The sequence below is a fragment of the Psammomys obesus genome, unplaced genomic scaffold (genome assembly GCF_907164565.1).
Source record: "Psammomys obesus unplaced genomic scaffold, mPsaObe1.curated_primary_1811, whole genome shotgun sequence".
Classification (NCBI taxonomy): domain Eukaryota; kingdom Metazoa; phylum Chordata; class Mammalia; order Rodentia; family Muridae; genus Psammomys; species Psammomys obesus.
The window spans coordinates 2,009,934-2,031,828 of NW_026596147.1; the positions used below are offsets into that span (position 1 = coordinate 2,009,934).

The 21,895-nt window shown below is 40.9% G+C and overlaps 1 protein-coding gene across 3 annotated transcripts in view; it reads right to left on the bottom strand.

Moving 5' to 3' along the window:
* The window catches only part of Mtus1 (microtubule associated scaffold protein 1), a 143,775-nt gene extending 135,851 nt beyond the window's left edge, over positions 1-7,924 (bottom strand). For 2 of the 3 annotated variants that reach the window (XM_055593523.1, XM_055593521.1), the window contains exon 1: positions 7,086-7,464. The gene's annotated coding sequence lies outside the window, so the exon portion shown is untranslated. Of the gene's footprint in view, positions 1-7,085; positions 7,465-7,489 lie in introns of those variants that run through there. The other variant, XM_055593522.1, reaches the window with a different exon arrangement.
* Positions 7,925-21,895: the final 13,971 nt, after the last annotated feature.

The following is a 21,895-nucleotide window of genomic DNA, read 5'->3' on the forward strand; positions in this document are numbered from 1 at the left end:
CTAGTATTCTAGTAAATACAATTCAATCAGCTTGACAGAGCGGTGAGGAAACCGGTGGTGTTTGAATGGCATCACTTAGATGGCTTAGGTCTATACTGGCCTCTATTTTTATTCCATGGAGCTAGCTAAGTGAGTTATGTTTTAAATAGACACACAGTTTCAACTTAACGTCACTGATCATTAGCGATCATCAAAAATGTGTAAGGGACTGGAGCAACGGTTCAGAAATGAATAGCACTAGCTGTTCACGGTTTGTCTCCCAGCACCCACGCGGTGACTTACAAGCACCTGGAGCTCCAGTCCCTGGGGATCTGACACCATCCTTTGGTGGGCTCCATGAAAAAATTCAGGCAAACACTCGTTCATAAAGTAAAAAAAAAAAAAAAAAAAAAAAAAAAAAAAAACTCAATTTTCAGTGTACTAGATGAACATAAAAGAAATTAACTTCTCGCGTGACACCAAATACTGTTGAACATCTATGAAGTGCTTATCTGAAATAAAGTGAAGAAATATTGATTTTTCTTCCAAATTGGTGTATGTGTAAATAACACCTGAGTTAAATATTACCAAGTTACCAATGTACAAAAGGCATAGAAGATAAGCTAACTGCCACCAGTCTAGACTTAGCAATAACTGGCAGGCACTGTTAAGCTACGTTTATTTTCAAAAGAATGTATCTTCACACTTCCTCTTACCTCCTCCTCTTGTTATTCTAAGTACAAATACTCCCCAGAAAAAGAAAATGTCGTTTTTGTTGTTGTTGTTGTTGTTTTGTTTTGTGTTTTGAGACAGAGTTTCTCTGTGTAGCCTTCCCTAACCTGGACTTCCTTTTAGACCAGGCTGGCCTTGAACTCACAAAGATCTGCCTGCCTCTGCCTCCCTGAGTGCTGGGATTACAGGCACGCACCACCAAGCCCAGTTAAAAAATGTCTCTTCAAGGCTAATTTAGGACACAAAATTTCTTGAAATGTTATCACTGTAGATGAGGGAAACTGTGATTAATCTGCCCTCAAACTAACAGGGTGAATATAAATTTAGCATCAAGTTTGTGGTGGTTTGAATAGGTATGGATCCCATAGACTCATGTATTTGAATGCCTGGCCTATTTAAATGAGTGGCATTATTAGGAGGTGTGGCCTTGTTGGAGGAAGTGTGTCATTGTGGTGGTAGGCTTTGAGGCCTCAAATATGCTCAAGCTCTGTCCAGTGAGGCAGTCTCCTGCTGCCTGCTGATCAAGATGTAGACCTCTTAGCTCCTTTTCTAGCAACATGTCCACCTGTATGCCACCATGTTTCCTGCCATGACTGGAAACCTCGGAAACTGTAAGCCAGCCCCAAAGGAAATGTTTTCCTTTATAACACTTGCCATGGCTACGTTGTCTCTTCAAAGCAATAAAACCCTAAGACAAAGCTTAAAACACAATTGTTTGGCAAGGTACAAATCTGTATTAAAAGTACAGTAAGATATATATGGCATCCTAGATATATCTTAAAAACATCTCACTGAGGTTCACCAGCCAGCCATGCCCCTCAGCCTGCTCTCCCCGCAGGGACTCACTGATTTCCCACACACTGAACTAGTCTGAGGTGACATCTTTGCGTCTTTCCTCCTTTCCAGTTAGTCTGAGAAATATGGGATATAACTTCATTCCTTCGCTGTGCAAAAAGATTTTAAAGAAGCCCCCCACACACATACACAAAAAAAGCAAGCAATGGTGTATTAAGAGAAATTTAAAATGACTGTAAGATTATATTTAGTTTCACAACCTCTAAACAAAATCGTCTAAGTTACATAGAAGGTGAGACCTGTTCTTTCTCTTACTCTTATTTGTGTAACTTGTACACACACATACACACATCATACACACATACTTTTACATCCTTAATTTAGATATGAGCCTGCTGGCAAGATATAACTATTTCCTCTTTAAGCAAATAAAAGTTTACTGTTCCTTCAACATGTAATCTAAGGAAACTGACTGACCTTAGCAAAAAGTTGTTATGTTAAAGATTTATATGCATGTCAATACTTCTGGAGTCTTGAGGCTATTAAGTGAAATATGTTTAGACGCAATCTAGAGAAAATTAGCTCACTGTATAGGAAAACAAAATTTTAGTATTTTTTCTACAAAGTAAAGATGAAACCTCAAATATAACCTAAAATGCATTTTTCTTTTTTTTAAATCTTGGGCCAAGCGAGCAAACAACAGTGATACTTCAAGGCATCACGGAAAGACTGCCAACAAAAAAGGATGGCCGATTTCAAGTAACACTGAAGTCATTTTAAAAACTGTAACTGACATCAAGACAATCTTTCATGAAGTTTGGCTTGGAAATAAACACTTCCAAGAAGAAACTCACATTCATTTCCTAATTGTACTGAACCATCCTCAGCAAAGGAAAGAGACTGCATCCAAAGACTGCATCCAAAGTCTGCATGCCTTGTCAAAGCAGACTTTTTTTTTTTTTTTTAAAGCAGCCGTTAGGCTAGCTGAGCCATTCCAAGTGGCATCTCACTTCCTTCGAAGACCTCAACAAATGCTGCCACTAGTGTTTGCTCACTCTCTGGCTGTATATCTGCCTGTCGGTTGAGTGTCATCTCCTCCTATTGGAGGCATCTTTGGATGCCCAAACTTAAACCCCCCGCACAGTAATTTTTAACTCCCAGTTTGGTGGCTTATCCCTAGAGCAGTATGAAAGAAAGGGGTTGATGATAAACTTTCTTGATTCAGTAAGGTCTTCATCCCCTTCAAAAAACAAACAAACAAACAAACAAAAAAAAACATTTAATCTATTAATAGTGTTAGAAATTAATTTGGGCCAGGCATTGTGGCACACGCCTGTGATCCCAGCACTTGGGAAGACAGAGGCAGGCAGATCTCTGTGAGTTCGAGGCCAGCCTGGTCTACAGAACAAGTTTTAGAACAGCCACGGCTACACAGAAAAATCCTGTCCATATGGATTGTCCATCATATGTGAAATCTGTAGATTCTGTAGACTTCGCCAATTTAGAGACAAAGACTCATGTAACCCAAGCTGGCCATACTTTCTTACATTGTAGCCCACACCAGTTTTGAACAACCCAGATCTTAACCCCATCCACCTCTTCTCCCCAGTGCTACTATTGCAGGCATACATTAGACCTAGCTCTAGGCATGATCTAACCAAACACACATGATCCATGATGGAATAGTGATGAGGATGCTATCTCTTTCCAAGCCAACTACTATTACAAGTACTTGATTTTGGATCATTCAAGTTTCTTCCTACTGCAATGTCACCTCTTCAGATACAATAAAAACGACAGCTAAGGAGCTAGAGAGAGGACTCAATGGTTAAGAGCACTTGTTCTTGGCTTAGCTCCTGGTACCCACGTGCTGGCTCGAAACCATCTAAAACCCCCAGTCCCAGGGATGTGACACCATGCTCTGACTTTTGCGGATGTCAAGCATGTGGTATACATACATACATTTAGGCTAAACAGTCATACACATAAAATAAGTTCAAAACAATTCAATGCCAGCTAAAATGTTTCTGCAAAGACATCTCCGAATTCTGAATTGTTAGCTGTGTTGCTACAACAGATTTTACATTACAATACCATCAATAAATTCAAAAGCTCTCACACTATACAAACCATACTGGTAGACTATACAGTCATGAGATAGCCAATAAGTTAAAAAGGTTTTTTTCCCAGAATACTAGGAAGCATAGATCTGCGTTGAATGTAACCACTGACAAAATGCACAGATTGAGGTCATTAGATGGAGGTTTAAATGCCCTACAAAATACCTAGATTTAGACTATCACTTTCTTAGCTGTAGGGTAGGGCACGGCAAAACCTGTTGTTTACTGATTCTAAGTGTTTCAATATACATATGTGTTCAACTCAAGTTTTAGAGTAATTGCAGGATTTCTGGAGGGAAATATTAAAAAATGTCTTAAAAATTAAGTAGATGATCCACAGTTTCAAGATTCCTCAGGTCTCAAAGAACTAGAAAAATTCTCACCCAAGATTTATGTAGACATTCTCTAAATGCTCTGTTCTGGTTGAGTACAGGTGCTTACAAAGGGCCCATCGAGGACCCTAGTTCCCCTGGATCTGCAGTTACAGGCAGTTGTGAGCTTCCTGATGTGGAAATTAAACACAAGCATTTTTTTCCCCCATTGAGACAGGGTTTCTGGGTAGCTTTTGTTGTCCTAGACTCCATTTGTAGACCAGGCTGGCCTTGAACTCAAGAGATCCACCTGCCTCTGCCTCCTGGGTGCTGGGATTAAAGGCGTGCACCATGCCCAGCTAAACCCAGGTACTCTTAAAGAAGTAGACTGTGCCATTTCAACAGCCTAAGAATGTCCTGCTGACATACACCACACTTGACAATTTCTAATTAACACATGCCAAAAGAAAAAAAAAAAAAAAAGCACAACAGCAGCTACTGGTGAACATGGAAGTTGTGGCGATAAATGTGACCAACCCAGAGTTCTGGGAGAAATAACAGCCATATGTGGTTCTTAAACTGTGACTCAGAACGACTAACACTCCATTTTGAGAAATATCATCACGTTTGACAACACTGAACAATACCTTCTGTAAGTCAACACGTCTATAACTATGTTCATAGGGCCAACAGGAGGAAAGTATTTGCAATATGAACTGAGATGTGCCAACAACCTGAAAGAGCTTTTATGAATAGAAAAATGTCAAAATCCTGAGAGGAAAGCGTAATGCTGCACTAAACATAAAAAGGGGCAACATTAGCCTGGCATAGTGGTGCACACCTCTAATCCCAGCACTGGGGAGGCAGAAACAAGCGGATCTCTGAGTTCAAGGTCTGCCCAGTCTGCAAGACCTAGTTCCAAGACAGCCAGGGCTACACCGAGAAACCTTGTCTCAAAAACGAGAAGGAAGAAAAGAAACCGGAAACTTAGGTGGGGTGCTTGATAACATTTGCAATCATAGAAATGGAAGTTTAAATACCGAGTTAGCACTGTTCACCTGTAAAGCTGGCAATAGTACTTCCTCTTAAGGGTAATTACCTGTGTTAAGAAGATAACACAAGAGCCCAGTTTAGGCCAGCTTAGCCTGATTAAAGTTTTGGAAACCAAAAGGCCAATATTTTTAAAAGAAACTTTTGAATCGCCAACGGTGATTTTCAAGGACTTTATCCGACGGAAACATTTGGAAAGAGATAAATGTTGCATTGCCATATCTAATAACAGTAACTGCAAATGAGCAGTTCAGCTTATGAGACAAGGTTAAGTAAATTGACACATCTATAGAATATATTGTGTAACACTGAACCTTAGTTTTGGAGGCTTAATACAATGAGGGGATTTTCATAATATTTTGCAAAGAAAAAGTAATAGATGGCAAGACTGACTCTTACTTTTCTGCATGTACCAAACTGTATACACAAGCCATTCATTCCTTTTGAAGTCAGAGCAAACAGAGTTACTAAGTGAAGTGATGTTTCTTAGAAGCTTAATTCTAGTAACTCAAGTTTAGTTTCCGAAAAAAATTCTACATGACATTTATCCAGAATTTCATAATCCTGTCACTACAAAAAAAAAAAAAAAAATCCTGAATTCCTAATGGTTAGTTAAAAGCTACAGACTTCTCCCAAACACGATTTTTTTTCCCACATCAGTCTAGTTTTAAAATGAACAGGTGAGGGTGGGGGCAGGCATCAGCGATAAATCCAGGTGCTTGGTATATACAAAACTCTTAGGTCCATCCATAGCATCTTAGCATCCATCCATAGCACAAGGAGTGGGTTCATGCAGGGAACCAGAGGCACACAAGTGGGGAAAGAACTTACATTTTTAAATTATTTTAAACTAAATTCTATGCCTATTTAAAAAAAAAAAAAGTGTAGGTAGAGTTTTGTTTTTGTTTTGTTTTCCTTGCATAACTTTTTGCACTGTTTTGTTTTTCCAAGACAGGGTTTCTTTGTGTAGCCTTGGCGGTCCGGGACTCTTTGAAGACCAAGATGCCCTCAAAATCAGAGATCCACCTGCCTCTCTGTCTTCCAGAGTGCTGGGCCTACAGGCATGTGCCCGACAGCATAACTTTTCTTAAGGAACAGAGCTCTTGAGAAATCACAACCCAAGTATATAAACTGCACTCAAGGAACTGCTAGAGAGAATGGGAGATGATGAACTATTTAAATCGATAACCTATTCGTAAAACATTCCTCCTGGAGGTCACAGGTTCAAGGGAGCACGACCCCGCCTCTTTTTTGCCCTCCTCCCTCCAGCTCGTCTCCGGATCCCGGGATCCCCGGATCCCCGGAATCCACTCCCACCACCTCCCCCACAGCGCTGTGATTTGATACCATGATTGAACTCCAATCACCTGGCAGGACATGAAAGCCCTCTTTCCTCCTGTTTTTGCCTAGGACTCTGGTTTTAGACAAACAAAGCACGCTGGGTTTCCTTTCGTAGAACACTGACAATTTAAAAGTAGCATTTTGCAGAGTGGGTGCCACTATGAAAGCTAAGTTTAAAAAGAAATAAATAAATTCGTCAGCGTTACGAGTCAAAAGTGTACAAATGACCCGAGGAGAGGAGGGCAAAGACATCACGTAAATTCTAGCTAATGCCACTATTGAATAATCAATAAAGTGATCAATAAACGTGGGTTTTTTCCATAGAGTGTGTAAGTACCCGCGGGCTGCTGGGAGTGAATCCCGCATGAGGACCTGGGAAACTGCAGCAATTGCCTTTCTCCCATATTTTCTGCCCCGACTGACTGCCTAAGCTGGGAATGGGCCCCGGCAAGTCGCCCAGCCGGAAGCCTGAGGCTGCCAGGTCCTGAGCCAGAGTCCACTGCCTGGTGGGCGGCTTTCAGCTGAGAGTGTAAACTTGACAGCGCGCCGGATCTACTACGAACCCACCTCCTCGGTCGCTTTCAAGGTGACAGCAACCGCAGCCCGCCTGTCCTGCAGGAGCTGCGCGGGGCCCACGTGAGCCCAGCCTCCCCACCTCGGCCAACTTCGAACCCCCCAGGACAGCCGTCCCCCTCCCCGGAAAGCCAGTCCCGGTCACCGTGAGTGAGTGCGTTGCAGTAAGTCGCCAAGGTCCTACCTCTACGTCCTCCCGAGGTCCTCTCCGGGATGGGCGACGGAATGGGATCCACTCCGCACTTGCCCGCAGAGCCCGGGAGCCAGCCCGGAGCCTTCCCGGGAGCCCCCGCTTAGAGCCGGTGCAGAAGAACCTGCACCCTCGGCGGCCCCAGCCTGGGGGGCGTGTGTACCTGGGGCTCGCAGCTCGACCCTGATCCGCACCGGCACCCCGGCGGCGCAGGCTGCCAGGCGGGAACCGGCAACCAGGAGCCCGGGCGCCCCAGCCTCCCCGCCCCGGGCCGCCAGGGGGAGGAGCAAAGGCGGAGAGTCCGGAGCTGGGTGGCCTCGCCCGCCGCCCGCGGCGGCTCCTGGAGCCCGGACAAAGGCCAGGTGGGGGCCGAAGGGGCGGCGCCCCGAGAAACTCACCGGAGAGGCTTCCTAGGGTTCCTAGAGACACGATGAGTCCCACGGAGTTCCACTACGACCCCCTGCCAGATCCGGCTCCCCAGCTACACAGCAACATGCCACCCGCCCCAGAAGTAGGACCTGGTCCGCGCTGCACCTGTTGCCACAAGCGTCGGCGTGCGACCGCTGCTGACTGCGCACCTGGCTGTCCCGCGCGTCCCCAGACCACTCACGTCCCCGTGGGCGAGCCAGGCTCCGCGGAGCCCAGCTCTGGGGCCCCAGGGCCGGACAGGCTAACCAGAGAAAGGCTCGGCTCCTCCTAGGACCCCTGGCAAGGGCCAGAAGGCTTTGGAGTTGGGAGGTGGGAGAGCTGCGCATTGACCAGCGCAAGGGGCTTAAGAGGAAACAGCACTGATTGCTCTCCCGGAGTCCCACCTGCGCTCTACATTGTCTCCAGACTTCCGAGCAGATTATTAGCGAGCACCTATTAAAGATTAAAGAAACGAGCACTCCAGTTGTTAGATGTGCAAGATAAAGGAGGGTGGGGGCGGGGAGGTTGTAGTGCGACTCCGAAGAAGAGAAGCTAGGACAGGCGACTTTAAAGCCAAAGTCCTTGTTCTTGGACTGATTGCGGAAATATTTCAATACAACGTTTCCCTAAAGATTGATAATCTACCTGATCCATTAAGTGTCAGGCAGCCAGAGCCCTAACCAGAGCATAAGCATGTTTGTATAGCTATATAAAAACTATCTGGCCTAGGGTTGCTGAAAGCATTTTAATAAGTTTCTCGGCGGCTGGGGGAGGGCAAAAGAAGCATTTCAAAGGTTGCCTATACGCTGAATGTTGGGTGAACTAGCAGCATTGCTGTTTATAGCTTTAAGTGTCTTCACGTGGACAATGATCCATTCTTTGCTCACCAGCAGACCCTGGTGTAAATAGGTTAGATCATTATCTCTATCATTCAAGTGAGGAAACTGAAGCTCAGAAAAGCCAAATGACATGGTCAGGCTGTGAGGGAGGGCAAGGCAGGCCCAACCCCAGCAGAGTTTTCATCCATATTCCAATAGATAGAGCATGTCTTATCTTTGAAATCTCTGCTGTAACATGATCTCTGTCAGACATTAAGAAAAATCATGTGACTGATTTTTAAAGTGATACAGCATTTAACACCATTGGATAATTCTCTCTTGTGCAAAAGGCACCCGACAAAACAAAACCAAAAACAAACAAACAAACAAAAAAAAAATCACGAATGTTTTTCTGGCAAGTCATGAGATAATCATGCTAATTAGCAGCATGCTCCTCCCGAAGGATAATGCTCCTTGTGTTAAACATATTATTTAAACCTTTATAAGCCACGTGCGACCCAGATGATTTGGCCCAACATAATCTACACACTCCCACATTCCCAGCCTCCACTCCATTCTATTGTGTGGTTTAGTTCTGTCTATAAATACAGAACCAGTTTTACTTTTTATTTCTATAAGGCAAATTGAGAAAAAAAATTAAAAAAAACTGTGAAGTAAGCAGAGATATTATTGTGGGTGTAGAGATCAGAATCTTAGCTTTTTTGTTTGGTTCGTTTGTTTTGGTTTTCGAGTTTTTAACACAGGATTTCTCTGGGTAGCTTGGCTGTCCTGGACCCGCTTTTGTAGACCAGGCTGGCCATGAACTCTCATAGCTCCACCTGCTTCTACCTCCCTGAGTGCTGGGATTAAAGGTGTGCACCACCATGCCAGGATAAGTTCGACTACTGTCAGTGTACTTAATTTTTACAAAGATTTATTTATTGTTTGTATATGTGTGTGGTGTGTCAGTGTGAGTGTGTGGGCGCACCTGCAGGCATATGGATGTCATATTCATATGGAGGTTAGAGTACAGATTTTTTTTTTTTTTTCAAGACAGGGTTTCTCTGTATAGCCTGACCTGAAATGCACTCTGTAGACTAGGCTGGCCTCAAACTCATGAAGATCCGCCTGCTTCTGCCTCCTGAGTGCTGGGATTAAAGGCTTGAGCAACCACCACCCTCAAATCTTACCTTCTAATTGTACTCACATAAGTCAGAAGTGATCCAGGGATACCATCAGGCTCTGTCCAGCCAATAGTCATGAAGTAAGGCTTACTGGCTTCTCTGTCCGTCTTGGTTCTGGGCATGCAGCCATGTTGCTGATCTCTGAACTCTAATGCTGACCCAGAGTCCAAGAATGACATTAAGGATCAGAAAACAACTCTGCATAACCCTCTGGTCCTATGTTCTAAAGCAAAGTTAGCATGTTTTTCCCCCTCTGGGAGAAAAATGAAAGTTAAAGACTGTATTAAAAATTGCTGTTTCACTTGGCCAACTGTCAAAGATTAGAACATTTGATAGCCACTGGGTGTTAGTATGTGTAAAGACAGTCAGTCACAGTGCAGATGTGAATGGAACTTACAGTGACCTCCGTAGAGGGAAATTCAAAAACCTAACCAAAGTACAGATGCACAGATTTTTTTTTCACCTAAAAGTCCGCAAATGAGGGTTTATCTTATATTACACCTGAGACACTGAACGTATACAAAACCTTGTTGATCTCAGCCTTGTGCCTAATAATAACATTGAAAAACAGCATGCTGATTAATGGAGAACTCATTAATTAAAAGTTATAGCATAACCATAAACTAATCCTATGAAGACTTGAAAGTGAAGCAGTCAGATCATTGTACCATTATTAAATAATTTCCTAAGATACATTGTGTGCAATTTTTAAATGCAAAACAAGTATCGACTAGCATGCTGCCATTTCTATTAAGCAGAGAAAACTCATATACTTATGTTGTATACATATTTTGATCACATAAACAAAATAATATGTCAAAATCCACTTCCAAGATAAACTTGTACAATAAACTTCCAGAAATTGATATGGTGGGTTGTATCATGAAAGGGAGTCCAGATGCTGGAGGGTCAATTTTGAAAAGGTTTTTACTTAACATCATTTCACATATTTTACATTTTGGTCCATGTTAATAATAGTAGGCATTTTAAAGATGCATCCCCACTTGAGATCTTCGGTAAAGAATGACTAAGTTTTTCTATAAATGAGATGAATGATCCCATTTCTGGTACTTTAACGAGGTGTAAGCAAAACGTTCAGTTGTTGCTTTTAACCTGGCTTCTTCTCTAGTTCATTAAAAAAAAAAAAAAAAAAAAAAGGTTTTAGCCTCAAAGTCTAGCAAATGTGCTGTGAGAATGTTGAAAGTCGTGAGACTGTAAATTCCTTTTAGTAGCATTGACATCCCCCAGGATAAAGCTTGGGCCAGCTTTCCCAGGGTCACATTAAGTCAGAAGGGAAAAAGGAGCCCAGGGTTAATTCTCAAGGGGAAACCCCAGCAATTGATCTGAGTAGTGACAAAGTAACAGCATGGGAATTCCTTGGAGCCATTTTCACTTTGTTCCAATTCAGCTCCTTTTTTCGTGACAGGGTTCTCTGTGTAGCCTTGGCAGTCCTTACTTGCTTTGTAGACCAGGCCTGCCTGAAACTCACAGTGATCCTCCTGCATCTGTCTCCTCCAGCGTTGGGATTACAGGTGTGTGTCACCATTCCCAGCCTCCAACATTTTTCCACCGACCAGGGATTTAAACTTCTCTAAAAGACAAAGAAAGCAAATTCTTAAAACTGGCCATCGAGAAGGATACATATTTTTAGCATAAAGCAGGAAAAACAGTAAATAGAATGTTGAGCAATAAATTAAGGTATCCAAGTATCCCAGCCAGTTTCTAATTACCATTTTCAAAAGGTGTTGCTTAAAGGAAGGAAAAGTGTCCATCACTAAAGGCCAAGAAAAAAAAAAAGTCTCTCATTTTTCAGATAAAGATTAGTGAGTGGAAGATGGCAAGGGGCGGGAAAAGACAATATATTATGGCCCAGTGGTTGAGCACTTACCTTTCAAGCATGAAGCCGTAGGTCCTGAGTTCGATCCCCAGGACAAGCACACATGGACAAAAATAGTATCCCAGTCAGGAACCAGGCTAATTTCATCTCAGCCTCAGAGCAGCATTAGAAGAGCAGAGGTTGGCTATAAATAGACATGGATAGGGACAGCAGCTCTTCCACGTAGACTTCAGATGTCCCGAAGTGCTCATAGCACAATTATCACATCACCACCCTTCGCTTGCCTCAAAAGTAAACGGTGGCTTTCTCCAACATTCCGCAAACTTGCCAGCCGGCCATTTCACGGGGGCTGAGGAAATGTTTCAAGTTGTAGTAATTGCTTAAATAATAATAATAATTTTTAAAAGGCCGAGTGTGTTTGGATTCTGTGAGAGTGTTGGTGGCCTACAGAAAATACACTTTACAAATGTCTAATTCCTGTGTCTCGAGATGGTAAGCTATATGATCTGGTATTTAAAACTGACTAGTTATATCAGCTACATAGCAAGAAAATGAGAGCATGAAAACTGTGAAATGTCCGGATTTGCTAACAATTCTTGGGGTTTCTGCTTACCTATTCTTATTTGGGCTTGCATGTGCATGTTGTACATGTTCTAGAATGTTCTAAAATGGGCCTACCACAGTCAGGCTTCTCTTTCAAAAGTCTGCCAGTTTGTAAATGAAGCATGCCCAGGAAGGGGGTTTGCAGGCCCACAGCAACAGCAGCACTGAAGGAAGATGTTTCCTTTTTATCAAAATGACCTGAGACCGTCTCAGAATCTCTTTCCTCTCTCCCAACCATAGGTTGCCTTTTATAGACCATGTAGAAGGAAATGTTCCTCTAATATGATGCCAAAATTATTTTAGTTCACACACAAACAAGTTGTTCTGCAATGGACCTCATCATATTAGGGAGAACTTAAGAAAAACACAGCAGTGCCAGTTTGTTGTGCAAACACTTTGAAAATGTTTACATTGAGTGCTTCAAATGTCATGACTAAGAAAACACCGCTCTGTGTGACCCACTCTTGACAATGACTCATAACTGTGTCACCCTGGAGCCTGTTCAGGCTTCTCTATGATCAGGTGGACTGTTCCCTGAAAAAGAGTCTTTATTTTCAGTTTCACCGTGCTTTCTGCTTCTTGACAAATACTAACAGAAAATCTATGCTGTTCAAGTCTCCTACCTGAGATTATTCCCATTCACCTAAACTTGATGAATTTGCTCAACATGTGAACTTCTTCCCTTGTGAGTCCTCAGAGAGCTGAGGGTCACTTTTTCAACTTGCCCACAAAACCCTAAGCCTGTGGTGCTCAACCTTCCTAATGCTGTGACCCTTTAATACAGTTCTTCATGTTGTGGTGACCCCAACCATAAAATCATTTTTGTTGCTACTTCGTAACTGTAATTTTGCTACTGTTATGAATCACAATGTAAATTTTTATGTTTTCTGTTGGTCTTAGGTGACCCCTAGGAAAGGGTCTGGAGAACTCCCAGAGGGGTTGCAACCCACAGGTTGAGAATCAGTGTCCTAGACCATATTGTTAGATGAGTGATCACCGGAAAATAGTATAAGCAATCAGGAAACAAAGCGGGTTCAATCTTGTGTCTCTGTGGCCAGGTGAAAGTGCAGAAACATCCCATGTACAATGATGGCCCTGAGGATTTATGGCTCTTGATACGTTACTGACTCTGAAATCCTCTCCCTATGCAAGTGGTATTCAGTCAGGTGGACCAAAGTGTTCTCTGTCTCAGCAAATCATATACGAAGAGCCAGAAACAGAAATGAGCAACAATTAGCCCACATGGTGTTACTTGGCATTCCTCAAAATTTAATTACTCCCAAGCTTGGGCAGGCAGTTCATCAAAGAGCCACTGAAAACATCTGGCTTCCTTTACTGTTCTGTTGCCATGACAAAACACCATGACCAAGGCAACTTACAGAAGAAGCATTTTATTGGGGACTTGCTTACAGTTAAGGAGGTAGGCCCTGATCTTCATGGCGGAGAATGTGGCAGCAGGCAGACAGACATGGTGCTGCAGCAGTAGCAAGGCCTTACATCTGATCCCAGGTTGGAGAGAGAGAAAACTAGGCTGGGCCTGGTGTGGGCTTTTGAAACTTCAAAGCCCACTGACAGTGCAGCAAGGCCACGCCTCCTAACCCTTCCCAAACAATTCCACTGACTAGAGACTAAGAATTAAAACATGTGAGCTTTGGGGGGGGGGGGGAGCATTCTCATTCAAACATCCACAGCCTCATCATCATTTTCTCTGTACATCAATGTTGACTATGTCTGCCCAACTTAAGATGCAGTGAGCCTACTTTGTAAATTAGTACCAAATGAGTTACCAGAAAGTAAGTTGATCTTAGCTTTGAGATTCTAGAACACTGGGAAGGCCGCTTTTTAATCCAGTACAAAAACTGAACATCACCAAAGATTTATCTCTTTTGGAAAAGTGCACTTATGATATCTTTTAAATCACTTATGAAATTATGACTAACCCCTACTCATTTACAAACCAATTCTCCACAAATCTTAATTTCATTGTCATTCCTAAAGACTCACACTGGAAAGTTTACTTTTGCCACCTACATATGTGGCAACTGATTTGCTGGCTCAGATCTTCATTTCTCTTTTATAAAATTAATTCCTTAGCTCTCACAGGTTCACCATGAGGGTGATATACAAGTGTTATTAATAATTATTTTTGTGTTGTTTGTATAATATTATCTCATGTTTTGAATTACTGATTCATTCATTTTCATTCTCACTGTTCTGCAAACCCCAGGCAATGGGAAGATTCACATTCATCCAAAATGACATTCCTTGAAGTCTACTAAAGCTGCTAGCCTGTCTCCCTTCAGACCTCCAGTTCATATCCTGATTCAAGTGAGCAATCAGGTGAACTCTAAATTCTTCCACTTACAGATACATCCTTATCTGTAAAAAAAAAATAAAAATAAACATAGAAAACATTCATTTTTAAAATTTGTATGCAGCACTGGAATTTTGTGTACTGTGCACACTGTAAATGAGCCAAAATAGAAAATAGCCCTATTTTCAAATAGATAGGTAAGTGGGTGGATCTCATATTTTTTTTCTTGTATTTCACCAGCTGCCTTCTGGTAGAAAGAAACAATTCCACTTTCCCCTTAATGATATTTAGTATAAAAGAATTTTCTGTTGATAATAGTTTAAAACACAGAAAAATTATTTCTTAGCATGAATACCAAGAGTTATCTATCTTAATAGTTTTGGTGTTCCAGGTCAACTCTCAATAGGTTTCCACTAAAATTCATGTACCTTAAGGAAGCCCTTCAAGTGTGAGCATAATTTCATTCTTATGTCCAGAAAGATGACACTCTAGCCAAGCCCTCCAACCTTGAACTACATCCCCAACCCTTCTACATTGTAATTTTATGTTGGACTTAAAATTTCTTGGTCACATTTTTTTGCTTATGGTTTTGCTTTTTTAAAAAGAGGTCTTACACTCTAGCCCAAGCTAGATAGACTGAAACCCAATGTGTAGCCCAGACTGTCCTTGAACTCAGGACAATCCTCCTGCCTCAGACACCCACCTTCAAGTATTAAAGGCTTAAGCCACCACACCCAGCTTTTGGCCATTTTTAAATGTGAAATCGCTTTTCTACCTTTTTGAAAGGAGACAGAATTTAGCAGAATTTTTCTAGCTTAATAATTCTACAGTTCTATCTTTTTGTTGTATGTGTGCAGAGTAATAGCATAGCAGCTTTTCTCCTGTGAGTTTCTGGCTCTGTTCTTCCTTGTTACTTTTATCTGGAGCTTCTCTGCCCTTCTGTCTCTATTGTTTCTGTTTTATTTAGTGAGCATTCTTCTAGAAGTTTCTTCTTGGTGCGGTGCTTGCATGAGAGCAGAAATTTGGCCTCTTACTTTTGAACATCCACTGCACCCTCCAGACAGTTCATACCATTTTGACACTGGAATGTGTAAGACTTCTACCACTTCAAGCAGCTGGCCTCCAACAGAGCCTCAGGGTTTCTGGTAAGCATCCATCGGCTGTTTTGAGATTCTGTGCTCTGTCAGAGTTCCTTCCTTTCCTGTACTTTCTACTAGTCATAGGTATTCAGAGCTCTTGGACCTGCCTACGGTTTCCTTTCATTATTTGTGTTTCAAGGTTAATGCAGGGACCATAACCTCTAACTATGTTAACAGATCTTGTCCATGGGCTTTCTATCTTTGGTCCTCCATCTATGTTATGGGATAACTTGGAAGTTCAGGAACAACAACTCTTGGATACAGATGACTAGCAAATGGAAGATCTTGGCCCCGAGCCCTGTATGGTGGGCACAGACAATAGAGTTCAAAACGGTTAGCAGAAACTCTGTATGGACGCTCCAAAGACAGGAGCAGAGAGCAGAAGGCTTGCAGCTTTTGTTCAAGGTCTACCGTGGTCCGTGCTAATAGTTTCCACATTCGTTTTGTGGTTTGACTTGATGTCCTTGTTTAGAATTTAAACCTGGGTTTTCTTCAGAACTGGCTTCTTTGGCTTGGAACTTGCTCTCTGTAAAAGCACGGGACTCTGTTAACGTGCAATGGACTAGAGCTACTTCAGCTCAAGGCCAGGAACTACCTTTGTGCTTGTTTGTTTGCTTGCTTTTTAACTGTTGTTTGGTTAAAGCTCATTTAAAGCTTGTGAAAAATCATTTAAAATGGGAAATAAACATGATTTTAAAATAAATGTATAAAAATATATTTATTAAAATGTGGAAGGAATGTATTTAATGAGAATATAATTAAGTGGTATCATTAATGGTAATATCAAAGCAGGCAATTTTGAACGTATAGACACAGTAACAACTTACAGTTTAGACAACAGTAAATAGCATTTTGACAAGTATTAGGAATCAGAAATTTTTTGGTACATTTTCAAACTATAAAGTCTAATTATGTGGACAAATGAATAATATCAAGCCTTGGTTGAGCAGTGTGCACTTTTGAAGCAATTAATAACTTTAATATATTAATTGTCTAAGTAGTCAAAGTGACCTGGTTTGGTAATGTTGTACTTCTTTAATAAACTATAAAATTGAAACCAAGTTTAACTGTAAGCATTCATAAATGTGACTTATAATACCAGCATTTGAGAACCCAAAATAAGGATTGCAAGTTCAAGGCCAGCCTGAGCTACATAGGCCTTATCTCAGAAAGAAGGAAATATACCGAGCAATGGTGGTGCATGCCTTTAATCCCAGTACTCGGGAGGCAGACTACCCCATATTACAATGACTTTCCTGACAGGGAATATTAACTTTGAACTCCAAGTAAGCAAAAAAATACCAATCACCCAAGACCATTTTTCTCACTAATAGTCTTGCATTTAAAACAAACAAACAAACAAAAACACTTTAATCCTAGCACTCGGGAGGCAGAGGCAGGCAAATTTCTGAGTTTGAGGCCAGCCTGGTCTACAGGATAGCCATGGCTACTCATAGGAACCCAGTCTCAAAAAAACAATAAATAAATAAATAAATAAATAAATAAATAAATAAATAAATAAATAAGGAATGAATGAATGAATGCTGGTTCGTGTCACATAGATAATAAATGACAGGATTGAAACCCAAGTCAGTGTGACCTTGGAACCTCCCAAAACACTGATTCCCAAAACACTGATCTCCGATCTCTTCATAATTTTGTTTTGATTTGGTGTATGAGTGTAGTGTGTATGTGTGTGTGTTTGTGTATGTGCAATCCATCTCCAGATGTCAGCTCCAAAATAACAAAATCGTTAAAACAATGAAGATTATTTTTAATGAAAGAAGTAAATGCCAATCCCTTGCTTTAAAAATGAATGCACATTCATGCCTGCAGTCCTGAGACTTGGGATGATCAGTTGTGCCCTTCTGTCTAAGGGCATGGTGAATAGCATAGTATACTACATCTCAAAAAAAAAAAAAAAAAAAAAAAAAAAGATTGAAAAACATAAGAGTCAGAAACACCAATTCGCTGCCACTATATCACAAAACAGGTAAACAAATTTAATAGGGTTTTTATGTGTATCATAATTGAAATATGAAAGGAATATATAAATATAAAATGAAAGAATTCACATTATCCAAAAAGCATGGGATTCCATAGACTAAGCTTACCTTGAAACATGGTTGTTTTGTTTTTTTTTTTTGTGACTAAATGCTAATGATTAAATTAAACATTACTCCCAACCCCACCCTCCCTCCCTCATCTCCACCCTGCCCCTTTCCAAGTCCACTGATAGGGGAGGACCTCCTCCCCTTTGATCTGATCCTGTTTTATCAGGCATCTTCAGGACTGGCTGCAAAGTCCTCCTCTGTGGCCTAACAGGACTGCTCCTCCTTGAGTTCTAGTATTCAGTATTAGATTGAATCAAAACATGCAAATAGGATTTATAATTTCTAAGTATCATAATTCAGTGGTTTTGGATTTTTTTATGCTAGTATGGTGCTAAAATAACATGAATAGCATGAGTTGCTTTTTTTTTTTTAATACATGTAAGAGACAACCTTGAGTATATGTGTAAGATATATTAAACGTAATATAAAAAATGTTACATTATGTGTATTTATATAACAAGGCAAATTAGATAATATTAATAGATAAACTTTGACTTTAAATATTCTCATATATATATATATATATATATATATATATATATATATATACACCCTATGTGTGATTATATATGTGTGTATATATGCACTGTGCGTGATTCTGGTTTGTTTGTTTTTAACAAAATTTACTTACTACCAAATTGACTTATAAGTAAATGCTCATTTAAACTAAACAAAAAAAAAATTAAACATTACTGAAGCACAATGTTACGCTCTTTTTTAGAAAGACTAAAGATGAGAAGCAGGATAGTCTAATACGTATGATTACACTATGGCTACAAAAAAACTGCATGGAAGAGGTAAGACCTCTACAGCTGCATGATGTTGTGCAAGCACTCTCTACAATGTTTGCATGCCGGCAAAGTTGCCTGATCACCCTACCTCAGCACTTGTCCGCATCACACATGCTGTGCAATGCATGGCTGCGGAGAAATTTACTTCAGTAACAATAAAATTCTTGTGAGAATTGGTGAAGGAAAATAAATAGATCCATTTCCTTGGATAATGAATACAAATTTAGCATCTGTGAAAAACTAAGCATGCTGTAACAATGATCAGAATCATATAGTATTCGTGTATCATAGTTTGAACCTAACTACAACACAGAAAACAAACACAGGGCAAAAGATAGCCACTTAGATTGTCTGCCACATACTTGGCTAGTAGGTCAAAAAATATCAACTTAGAGGCATAAATGTAAGTTATCAAACAGTGCAGTGAATTCCAGGTGTAGCAAAAACTAAAAGAATAAATACATTTCTCTCTCTCTTTTAATTCTAGGTATAAAGGGAACATGCACTTCTAATCACTAAAGTAGATGGAAGTTTCTATCAAACGCAAAAGAGATTAATCAAATATACTTACATTTTAACTACCATACAGCTAAATGTAAACTAAAATTTATAAAGAAAATTTTACTTTGAATATAGACTAGTTTATTACAAGCATAACCTGATAACCAAGTTCTCCCAGGGACACAAGGACATAAACAGTTGTTTAAACAGTAGTTACTTTCTATCTGATAAACAGGCAAAGGTTTACAGACAAGAAAATTTACACTAAATTGTTGCAAATGCCTGCAATCCCAGCACTCAGGGAGGCAGAGGCAGGCGGATCTCTATGAGGAGGAAGAGGAGGAGGAGGAGGAGGAGGAGGAGGAGGAGGAGGAGGAGGAGGAGAAGGATTAAGAGGAGGAGGAAGAGGAGGAGGAGAAAAATAGAGTAGATGAGGACTGGAGAGGCGGCTCAGTCTAATGCTATATCTCCATAGGACCTGAAGTCAGCATTTGCCATCAGGGGCCTCAACGCTAAATCTATAAGTCTAACTCCAGAGTCTCTGATGCCTTATTCTGACCTACATACACACATAACTAAAAATAGTAATACTAAAACCAAAAAATTTAAAAGAATAGATGGCTTCTACTTGGTCATTGTTTTCTTTGACCGACCCCTAGATTCTTCATCTTATATCTCTTGTCTACATTGTCATTCATATCTCTCTTCTGGAAAAACAATAAATAAATAAGTACCTCAAGAGGATTCCAAGAAGTCAAAACAATGAATTGCTGCATAGAAAATTTGAAAGCAAATAGTGCTCTATAAAACGGGTTTATTTGAGGAGGTAAATATGAAAGTGATGGGTGGTGATACAGGCGAGGCTGTGCTTATGGGAGTGGGCAATACATGTGAAATCTCTGCATCTTCGTCTTAATTTTGCTGTGAACCAAAACATAAATCCAAGTCTTCAGGGGGCCAGGGAGATGATTCAGTTGGGAAAGCAATTGCTGTGCAATTGTGAGAACCTCAGTGTGGAGGCCCAGCATTCAAGTAAAAGCGAGGCCTGAAGTGAAGTCTAATTGATTGCTAAAGCTCATGGGCTAGCCAGCCAGCCTAGCCAATCGCTGAGCTCCAGGTTTAGTGAGAGACCCAGTTTAAAACTCAGCAAGGTGTAGAGTGATGAAGGAAGACATTTCCACATCAACCTCTGCCCTCCATGTATACATGCAGAGGCAATCACACTAGCTTACAAACACACACACACACACACACACACACACACACACACACCCCTCAACAATACTAAAACAAACCAAGTTGTTTTCTTTCATAAAACGGTTAGCACTTTTGAGCCTGTGAGGTGGCTCAGTCCGTAGTAAATGTACTTGCTGCCAAACCTGACAACTGTGGTCAGGTCCAGTAAGGCAAGAACCAATCCCCACAAGCCATTCTCTGGCCTCCACAGACATGGGTTGCATGCCTGCCCCAATAAAATAAATAAATAAATGGTGGTGGTGGTGGTGGTAAGGATTTTTTGGGGGTGGGGAATCTCAAGGAATAGAAAGAATGGCCATTTCATTTCAGAAAATGACTGACTCATTCATTGATGGTAAAGGAGAAAATGTTGCTCGCTAGAATAACTCCAAACCTACTTTAGGTCAACTGTTTCAAGCTACTCTGACCAGTCAGGCTCCTTTGCCGATGCTGGGCATGATTGTTCCTTAGCTCCCATGCCAAGAATTCAATGAATAAGAAACCAAGTAAAAAACCTGTAGGACTACTAGCATGCCTTCCACATCCAGATAAAAATGGCAAAGCCAACGAAAATGCGTTTGAATCCAACATTGAGCTCATGGGTCCAGTGTGGCAATGAGGAGTGCATGATGTCTGCCTGTGGTCCAGTGACCACGGGATTTACCACAAGCCCAGGAAAACAGCCTTGAAGCAAAGACTTAAAAGCCTTCATCATTAGACTAATTGGAATTCACTTGATCCTCCAATGTAACAGAATCCACCCAGCTACTTTCCCAGGCCATTATTCCTCACATTCAGCATATTGGTGTGTCTGCCATTAAATATTTATTGTCTCCAGTGCTGTTTGGAACGCAGACAAAGTAGCCACTTTACTGTTTTGTATTGATTCCTGGGCTGTCCTTTGAAAATGCTTTTAGGAAGTGTGCTTCAATACTGCATGACTAGCGAATAACATTCCTTCCTTCTTGTTCCTGTCATGGGATAATAGAACATAGATCTGAAATTTTCTTAACCTGCTCTGTGCTGTTGTTATCAGTGAAGGCTTCAAGTAACACTTGTTCTCAATTGTACCCCATTTACTTAGAGGAATATTAAAACAGAAAACAAAGAAACCTCCAGTGCTTTTACCAGACATGACTTTAATTGCCTGTAAAGGAAGTTCTATAATTGAGCTAATGAATGGCATCGGCATCGGAAGAGTGGCCTGAAGCTAAAGGTGCCAGCTATACTTTTGGTCTTATGAGGGGAAATAACAGGATCATTTTATTTAATAATAAAGATAGTTTTAAAATCTCTTTGACAAGATTTACTATGAGTGGTGTAAGTCTGAGGTTTGTTGACAGACTCTCCAAGTAATCTTGGTGTTGCCTCAGGAAAAGTATCACAGATTTAGCTGAGTTTAAAAAGTGCTCTTTTTAATTTTTTTTTCCTCTTTTTGTTTGTTTGCTTTAAAAAGAATCTTATGCATATAAGTGTTTTTCCAGCACCACATGTGTGCCTGGTGTCCTCAAAGGCCCAGAGAGAGCATGGATACTCTGGAATCAGAGTTACAGGGTATTGTGAGCCGCCATGTGGATGCTGGGAATAGAACCCAGGTCCTCTGAAAGACCAACATATACTCTAAGCCACTAAGCCATCTTTCCTGAGTTTCACTTCTGTTAGTGCAGAATAATTGGTATTAGATTAAAGCCCCAACAGAAAACAATTATTCACTATGAAAAGAATACAAACAATGTCTATTTGAAGGCACTGGAGAGTGACCAAAAACAGGCAGAAACTGGAAGGAAGTCAACACTTGAAAGAAGAACCTAAGTATGGTTTCTCAATTGAGTAGACTGCCTAGCCCTGGGGGACAAGAA